Below are 10735 nucleotides of genomic sequence, written 5' to 3'. Positions count from 1 at the left end.
GAGTAAGTTGGTATTGGTTTTCTCACGTTTCGAGGATTTTTTGCATAAAAACGGTGGATGTAGTTAAAAAGAGCAAACTTATTTTATGATATTATAGACGTTGTACTACCTTTTTTGGTTTATTTGTTGGTTATGGATTGTCCTAAATTCTGGAAAATATCAGTTACCCTACCTTTTCAGGAAACTGGACATTTGGTTTGTTCAAAATTGTCGGCAGCTTTAGCTTGCTTTTCTTCAGATGTTTGGGGATCTTTGAATTTGAAATTTTAGGAAGAATGAAAAATACTTTTCCTTTCTAGATCTTCCTTTCTGCGGATAGTTATAAAAGGCTAAACAATGCATGATCGATTAACCAAAACGAAAACAAAATTACCTGATGACCTATAATCATACATCGCAATTGTAAAGTATAACCAATGACATACAAGTTCAAAAGAAGCCTTATCAAGACAAACGACAATTTGGTTCGACTATAACTCTCACACATTGTCACCGCGTATGAATATTTACGGTGAATGTTCTATGTACTCGACTACAGACGTGAGTTTATGGGGAATGTGAAAACTCGTGGTAGGGGGTAATAAATGAGGTTCGACTCTTGTAGAGTAAGTTCTTGCTCTGTTTTCTTTTAATTTTTTTCTTTGTTAAATTTTATCTATAATAATAATTACTGTGACAATGATATATTTTGTGTAAAGAATCAAATTTTTTGCCTTTTAATAAATTGTTACAAATTATGTTACTAACGAAATTGAAAACTTTTTAGTAGAAATGACTGACTGTCTTATTCTTAATAATAACTATCTTTTTAAGCTTGTCCTGTAAATTTTCCTTTTTTTGATAAGAATTGTGTAAACGTAATTTATTTTGGCTAACATAATTGGTAGACACTCCCTGTGCGTGACTTTATTTGTTTTTATTTTCATGTATTAGTATTTTTTATGTATACCATATGACGATGTCGCCAAACTTAAAATTAAAATACAAAATAAATTAAATACAAATTTCAAAACAGTTATCTTTCACAAATAACACCAAATTATAATCAACGTAATAACTATTTATCATTGCATATTCCAATTCAAAACTCACAATAACAATTTGACACAATAAAACAATTTTGAAACACTGAATAATATTCAGCAAAACATTTTGAATAAAATGTGTTGAAACTGTACAATAATAGTTGAACAACTCTTTGTAGAAACATTGTTAAACTACTTACATTATTCATGTTGTGACAATTTCGTTGCTGTTGGCTCATCTACTGTTGTTTTGTTCAAAATATTCATATTAATATCAATATTTTCATTAGTATTATGCTCTAAAACGCATTGTAGTTGAAATTGTGATAGTTTAAAAATTGTATTTGACAGTAAATATTGAGTTCCTTTTTCAATTCCCAATGGAGCATCAGAATTTTTCTATTATTTCTGTTGAAATTTTCTCAATTGCGAAGAAACCTGGTGTTTTTTGTATACCAATAAGGTGGTAAACATACGTACGACCGCGCGGTGAACCGGTGAATATCCATCGCATTTTACGTCGCATACAAAATTTGTGATGTTAGATAAATAAATATTTATAGGAACCTGCTTTAGCTTGGTCAACCACAAAACGAAACTACAAGCCAAGTGCACGTTTCGTAACAAATTCAATTTTTAAAAGCCTCCTTTAAGAAAAATTGAGTCTTACCTGTCCTTATTATGTATAACACAGGTCTAAGCCAGACTTGAAAAGCAAAGCTATCACAAACACTAAGGAAATAAACAAGCAACAACAAACGTCGGTCCGGACGTGTAAGTAAAATATCCCCTTTCCGACCCGAACGAAAGTTACAAGGTAAACAATGACTCCTTAGAGTTTTCGGCTTAAACGCTTCTACGCATTGTGAATACTGAGAAGAATAATATTTGTAGGGTAGTGAGAGATTTGTAGTGCGGACTGTACTGTTTGTTGAACTTAACTTGTTGAGGTGAGACTGTTAAGATTGAGAATGTACTACTTTTGGGCAGTTTCGGGTAGTTTTTGCGTAGTTCTGAAACGGTGTATGGGATGAACGCATTTTGATAACTCCATTTGCAAAAATAACTCTGGAAACCACATAAGGCACTGTTATTACTCTAAGAAATTATTTAAAATAAAACTGTTCTTCAGTACAAAAATATGTGTTATAATGTTTTTGTATCCTACAAAGTATAACTACAATTTTTGTCCCATATGCGTACTTGGCATATAAAGACTGACGCTTTACGAAACGAGAGATGCAGGATTTTTCATAGACGTTCATGTAAAAAGGAACGTTTTTCCCGAGAAGAATAATATTTGTAGGGTAGTGAGAGATTTGTAGTGTGGACTGTACTGTTTGTTGAACTTAACTTGTTGAGGTGAGACTGTTAAGATTGAGAATGTACTACTTTTGGGTAGTTTTTGGGTAGTTCTGGCTTGGCGTGTGGGATGGATGCAGTCATTTTGATCACCCCATTTGCAAAAATAACTCTGGTAACCATCTTGGGCACATTTATTGTTGTACGTAAATATAAAAAAAAAACAAAATCCTATTTATGGCTAACTACGAAACTATACATAAAGTTTTTTTTTTGCATCCCATATGCGTACTTCGCATACAAAAGACAGACGCTACACGAAACGAAATATGCAGGATTTTTCATAGACGTTCATGTAAAAAGGAACGTTTTTCCCGAGAAGAATAATATTTGTAGGGTAGTAAGAGATTTGTAGTGCGGACTGTACTGTTTGTTGAACTTAACTTGTTGAGGTGAGACTGTTAAGATTGAGAATGAACTACTTTTGGGTTTTCGGGTCTGAGTATAGTGGGATGCAATAATTTTGATCCCTTGCGACATACCTGTAGCAGAAGGACCAAACTGTTGTATTCTTTAGTGCCTGTTGTCCTTTTTTTGGGGTTAAATATGACTATAATTATGAATTCTATTTTAAAAGCTATTCAGACAATTTAATTAACCTGTCTGTGTTATAACTAATCTAATTTTCATGCAATAACATGACATGTCAAAATGGTACAATTAATTTTTTTTGCATCAGTCACCTATTACGTTTATATTGGTAATATGTTTACCGTTTTAATATCATTAAACACAGTAACTCCAGCCCATTTCTATTAAATTAAATCTGCAATCCAATTTCAACAAAATATAACCTAACATAAACCAAACACATAATCCCCGTCATACCTCGCACCTGAGGGGCACACACACATGTACAGCATCCATCGACGGCTCCACACAAGCCTACATAATGCACGGTATCAGTAACGCGTCGATGCACGTTACTCCATTGTCTATTAGCCGCGAGACGGTAAGTAATGAATATTGAAACTGCATTAACTAAGCTCAGGGGGAATTTGCGAAATCAATTCGTAATTACAATTGATTTGAGGTTGTTAAGTAAAATGTATTTATTAAAATTAAGATCGTGTTCTGTCGAAAGGTGAATTAACAAAATTTAATGCTGATTTTTGAGATATTTTTTTTTGGACTAATATTACAAACAGGGAGTTTGTATAAAAATCAAATCAGTTTTTCGTTCCTGATAATGGATTTTTTTAATATTTTTTTTATTTTACCAAATCAAATAGCTACGCTATATACAAACCGGGATTTATTTTCCTTGCCAAAAAATAAAAATAGAATAATGAGTTTTTGTTTCAACGCGTCAGACGTAAATATGAAAAAAAGCTTTTGTCTCTATAAAATTCTTTGCCATTCCACACATTTTGAGTCTATTTAGATTATAATCTGAATTTCCTTTATTTTTGTTTTTTGTAAAGGTCAAAAGTTTTATAGTCTTGACTGACTTAAATTTTTGATTGAAATGAGGTATTTTCTGGAAAATAATTGTTTGTTTGTCTGACCAAAACTTACAATAAGTTTAGACGTGTGGGATTTAAAGATATTTTCAAAAGTTAACATTTAGATCACGCTTTGAGTTTAGATATCAAATTGTTATCGTAAACAAAGGTTAAATAAATTTAAAAATCCGACTTAATTTTTTTTAAACATAATATGATTTAATGAAAATATTTCTTAGTTAACCTTTTTTAAAATACGATTATTGGCATGTGCCACCCACTGATAGGATTGAAATCGGTGCCAAGCTTTAAAAAAATCTAACGATAGAAATAGGAATCCTCGGTACAGCAAAACAAAACAAGAAAAACACCATAAAAACGAAAATAAATCTAAAAATAATATACCCTTAAATACACTTTTAACCCTCACATATCCGAGGCATATAAATTCAAATGATTGACATGTCAGCCATTTTGTCAGCCATGATTGTTCGTCGACACGTGACGCTCTTAACTCATTATTTTTAACGAACACTCTGTATCACCTTACTGTCATATAAAAATGAGAGTGTATTTTATAAGTACGGATAAAAGTACTTTGAATTCCGATAAGTGATTGTTATTGTCTAGGAATTTATTGGGACGTTTTATGTTTGGATTTACAATCCCATTACATATAGCAGTACCTAACCCTTAAAATTAATGTATTAGGATAATTCACGCACGGTTTTTTTTTTGATGGACTAGGCGAAACCTGTGCTATGATAACCTAAACAATTGGTCCGTATTTCTAAGGTAAGGATATAATTTTAAATAACTAGTTTCTTAATCTTTGGCTTAGTATCTACTTAAAACTTTTTAAATTCATTTGATGCATTACTGCAAGGATCTCTTCCTAGACAAGGGACGGGTTAGGTTGTAAGTTACAAAAAACGTTTAATTTGATTCAGGGTTTTTTTTACTTTAGCAGCAAAAAATATATTTTAGTTTAGTTTTAAATCTGAATTGATAAAACCGAAAGTAGTAAGTAGAACTTTAAAACCAAGTAAGTAAGTATCTGAAACTGCACAGACAATGTTTGCCGAAAAATCTAAAGAAAATATTCACACTTACCCAAATACAACAAAAAAAATCAATATATATCAGCTTCAGCTTAGCCTTTCTTCCAAGCTATGTTGGAGTCGGCTTCCAGTCTCACCGGATGCAGCTGAATATCAGTGTTTTACATGGAGTGACTGTCTAATAATAAAATCAATAAATAACTTAAAAAAATCCCAAATCATCGCTATAAATCACAGCCAAGATTTATATGCACTTAACTGTGAGACCAATAAAAAGGTCTTCCAACCTTTATTTTGACAAAGGAAATAATATAACATGCGATTGACATTAGGTTGACATCTGCCAAGTCATTTCCGGCTTAGATCAGTACGTTCACATCTCTTGCTTCCTGTAGGCTTTGCGAGGTTGAAAGGTGAATGACCTTGTTTTTTTTTATACCTGTTCTTGTGATATTTATAGACTGATAGAAAACAAAATATTTCATACAATATTCAGATTTATTTTTGTCTGTACTAAAAATATTTTAAGATTAAAGATCAATACTTTTTTCACTATTTCATATTCACTTGATAACATCCAGGCTCGATCTTTGCCGTGCATCATTACGTAGACGCAAATTCAAAAACTCACCCATCAATACAATTTTCGCGGCAAAAGTTGCTTAACCTTTTAGTCGGCTACCCGCCTGAGTGCAACGGCCAGTAAACGTCTTATACGGTCAGTAATTTCAGTAAACTCATCTTTATAGTCTGTCTGTATCATATTGGCACATCCCAAGTTCACTATACACAACATCCCTCCACTAACACCCAACAAATATTCACGGGCAATTTAAAGGCCCTTATCAAGTGTGTAATATTTATCGTTCAATAAAACTACCACTACATAAAGCCTACTTTATTATACACGCTTCGAATATTGTGACCAAAGTTGGGAGGTCGATTTTAAGTTTATTGTCCAACCGTATATAGGCTTTAAAATTAGTTACGTGTGCTTTGTGATAGGAATATGGTGCTTATAGCTAGTTGCGTTCATTGGTTAGTAGTTGATTGGTTTGGCGAGGTCATTACGTAGATTGGTAGCCGTTTGAAGATATTTCTAGCCGTGGTCGCAGACTGACTGCCTGTGACCACGGCAAGTGCTACCTGCACCGAAACTTTAGGCATATCAAGGTAAAATGCGTGATCGCATTAATTCTCATATTCTATTATATATTAAACATGCAACGCGAAAGCTTAAAATTATATTGTCTTATTTTTTCCTAAGGCTCATAAAAATTGAAAGCTAACTGTTTTTCCAGAACAGTTGTCCATCAAGGTAACAGTTGTTAAGCAATTCAAAGACTTAAACAACTTTAACTCTCGGCTGACCAGTAGCAGAAAATAAATTACAGCCAGCTTGATTATTTTGGGAATAATATTTTTTTTAAGGAAATGCTAATAACCGTAACGAACGCGACCACTCAAACAAAAAAAAGTAAAAATACATAAATAATCAGTCTCTAACTGCCTAGTAACAAAAATATAACACGAAAAAAATATGCTCCACAATCAAAGGAAACAGCACCGTAACTATTGTAGTACTAATAATACCCAAAATTATTCACTCCAAATGAACCTTTATTGTCATAAGAATAACAGTCATTTTCTTATCAATAAAATAATGTCAAATTCCGAGGTTATGCCTGCGATAACTCACGCTCCATTAAGCTTAAAGCATAAGTTACTTTTGCTGGACGGAACTCGACCTTATGACGATGGAATAAGGTTTAAGGTATTCATGGTGAATATTTATTCCGATGTCAGGATATACAATTTTTATGACATGTTTTTATAATCTTGCCAATATTATGGAGCAGTGAATGTGGAGTTGTAATAAGGATCTATTGACGATTGAGTTACTGAGAATGTTTGGCAATCTGAAGCAAACAGGGGGATTATGTAAGCAGTGGTAGATTAGACGCGATATGAGTTCAGGATTTTATATTATACGTGCATACTAGAATAAATAAAAACTACTAATCATACTTTGTAATGCTATAGTGAGTAGAGAATAGTCACTGAAGCGCGATTTTAGTAGTTGTTTATCGGAAGTTTGATATTTTAAATGTAACTGCCTTTTGCAAAAAATCTTTCTCACTGCACGTGCTTGGGATAGCTAGACGATGGTCGAACGGCGATGGTAGTAGGAAACTGCCCCTCTGATTGGGGTTTGTATTATTTTCTAACAATTAAGCTCAGGTCGCTAGTACACGTGAGAAAATGGCATTCACACTGATATGTTGCGATATATTATAAAGGCTCGATAGCTAGCTGGATAACTGACTGGGTAATTGCCACTCACGAGTCTAAATTTCGAGGTCTAGAGTGTCAAAGGAAATACGCTATACATAATCTTAAAGCTTCGTGTCTCTGACCATCATTACCTTTATCTAATACCAATCCGCTGGCCCAGCGTCACCCATTGACGTGAACTGACAAAACACACCCAAATATATCTCCCTCAATACTTATACGCTTTCGATCTCTTATAGGGATGTGAGTTAACCGACTTTGGTGACACCTATTTTGAGTATGGGATGGTTGGAAGTTGGCATAGATTTTTATTGTTAAAGGCGAAGTCCGCTTAAGATTTTAAATATGAAAAGCAAAATCGAGTTCAAAACAACCTGGATATGCGAAATTTTGTAGTTGGAGTCGAAGGTTTGCAATATCCCTAGCAAGGACAAGCTCTGAATTTGAAGTCATTAATAGCGTTTCATGAACTTAAACGTTTTTCAGTTTTTTTAAGCTGATCCTACTTTTCTACGGGATAGGAATGTACCATCGTATCGTATAGAATCCTCATTTAAAATAATCGCAGTCGATATTGAAGTCGGTGCTACAAAATCGATGTGTAAGTCTGTTTCGCAAAGGTATCGCATCATCCCTAAATTCACTTTGTTTGTACAGATCTCGAAGCTTTAACCTATTCACACAATCTTCAACACCTTTTGTCTTGAAGCAAACACTTTAGCTTCGTCGATAAGATATTGCGTACACCGACCTTAATCCCTAAATCAGCTAACTTGGGGACTAGCTTGTGAACGATAGAATATTCCAGATGTTTTCGTATACGTATAGAATTAAAGGCCTAAAGGTAATTCTGATAGGCTTAATAGATTTTGGATATAGCGTACGCTGACAGTTTAGTTTATATAGTTTTAAGTTACCTTTAATATTTAGCAAAAACAGCCTTTATCTTTATATACATATATATAATTCTTCTGTAAGTGTGTATGTCACTGAACTTCTCTTAAACGACTGGACCGATTTTGATGAAATTTTTTGTGTGTGTTCAAAGGGATCTGAGAATGGTTTATATTATTAAAAAAAGTTTAAAATTTTCAAATTAAAGACGTGTAGACAGGACAACATCTGTCGGGTCCGCTAGTGTTTTATAAAAATCGATCATTAAATAACTGCTGCTAGACCAATTTTACTTTAAGAATTAGGACAACCAAATGTTATAAATTATGGTGAAAATTGTTACTTCTAACTTGCAGCTCAAAACTGACAATTACGGCAACGTGGTTAAAGTAGTAACACAAAGTTCGACTCCCACAATAAATCAGTAATATGTGTGTGTCGTGTGAATATTGAAGTTTAACAAGGCTTTTTTAGTTCAATATAATTATATTCCCTTTTAAAACCTAAAAACAAATATATTGACATTAAATCAAAGCTTCAAAAACTACTAAACGGATTAAAATGAATCAACATAACTATAGTATACATACTATGTAAGGCCCTTCAAAGTTATAAGCATTGACCCAACAATACCTTAGATATACAGGTCACCAAAACCACTTAAACAGTTATTGGCTATCAGCAAGTTGTACCTGAAGGCTAAGGCTATAGCCTAATACCGTGTGAAGTGTTCATTGTAGTCATTGAGACACGAAGTTTTGTTCCTAAGAATTTTGTAGTGCGTGACTGATTGGCTATTGTGGGGAATAAGTTTGGCTATACGGATAAGTGGTTTGGAGAACTGATTCCGATGTATAGGGATATTAGATTAGCTTTGCAAGTTTTATGCCCGATTTTAGCCGCGTAGGAATTTTTGAAAAAATAATGTTCACTATGATACTGTTTTCAACTATCTCAATGGAAAATTTATTGAAATCATTTTGCAATTTAGTCATAAAATCGTAGTAAACCGTACACTTCCAACCGCCGACACTTTGAAAAAATAACACCCTACTCGACTCAAAATTAAATCTGAGATCTCATTATCTGCAATTGCATACACAACATCACAGACAGATAAACAATAGTATTTTATACTTTAATAATAACAAACAAATAATTAACAGCAACAAGCAATCACATACTTGCATAATAACGGAACGCACTAAAGAAAAACTTCGTACGTACGTAAACGTATGCACTTTTACTACCAGTTCCGTACATAGGTATGTGGTATAAATAAAAAGGTATATATACAGTACTTAACCCACATTACCGGGTGGCTTATTACGTGTGCGTCAGCATCGTTACCTGCTGACCAAATACCCTTGTTCCGTTACTATGTTCAACAGTTGTAGGGCTGGTACTGAAGCGCGACTGATAGATAGTTTAAAAGGAGTGATAGTTTAGTGATAATTATATTATGAGATGGACATTAGATACCTACCATACGAATAACGAATGTTCTCGTAAAAATGTTTGTTGATCAATTTAAAAAAATGCCACCCAAATGCTTTTGATACTGCTTGACACTACAACAACTGTTATCTTAATTGACAAAAATTGTACTCACATTTAACGGTTTATCCCAGACACCGCGACGCTCATCTGAAATAAAATAAAGATCTATTTAGAATACTCACATTAGAGGATGCTCCTAATTGACTCTATCCTTACCGACTATCGATAGATAGATAATATACCTGTAAATGCAGATGCGATTGACAATCTTTCTATTTTTTTATCTGGCTATAAGCTTAGTCATTAAACTTTTGGATACCTATCTTAATTAAATTAATATAATTCATAAATCTTCATTAGGCACATAGCCTACCATGGCTTCCTAATTATAAATGAAACTATGCCAAAGTAGAAAAGCGACAGCCCTTACAATATTGTTGACGCGCGCGGTGTAGTTTGTTTGAAGTGAAGGTCACACGGTCATTCGCAAATAGGTTTAGACGGTCAGCGTGGGCGCGCACTACCAATGATATCGATACTGTAACACTCTCGCTATTCGATACGAAATATCGTAAAAGTTTGGTTTAACCTTTTTGTATTTAAATTTTGTATATACATACACGATATGCACGATTTTCTACAACTATCGACTATCGAAAATAGGCTGGTTATCGACAAATTTTGTATAAAAATTTGATTAATATATGTAGAGTTAGCCGTAGTAACTACTTTTAAATACATTGAATTTGTTGAACTCTGGATATTTTATAGCACCGAATGTAAAAAATCGCTCTGCCGCTGGGCCGTGTCGAAGAGTACAAACCTTAATGCTATAATAGTGCTCTCACAAAAATTTCAAAGAACTTTCAGTTAAAACGTGTTAAAAGATTCTGTCCCTATTTCAATATTCCAGGTGATTTTTTATATAAAAATCAGACATAAGTTGTTCATGTAGCGAGATGTAACTCCGCAAAAACCAACTTAACTAATACGCGTTAATTTCGTCCTCATATTTGTAACCAAAATTAGTTTTTCATTGTATCCAATACTCATATAAATTTATAAACAAACATTATATCAAAATCACTCTCCCAATTAAAACAGCCAAACTATATTTAATTAAACTTATTAATTACAAACAAAAAAGTTTGGG

The sequence above is a fragment of the Anticarsia gemmatalis genome, chromosome 2 (genome assembly GCF_050436995.1).
Source record: "Anticarsia gemmatalis isolate Benzon Research Colony breed Stoneville strain chromosome 2, ilAntGemm2 primary, whole genome shotgun sequence".
Taxonomy (NCBI): domain Eukaryota; kingdom Metazoa; phylum Arthropoda; class Insecta; order Lepidoptera; family Erebidae; genus Anticarsia; species Anticarsia gemmatalis.
The sequence above is the reverse complement of the archived record's forward strand: the minus strand, read 5'-3'. Positions refer to the sequence as shown.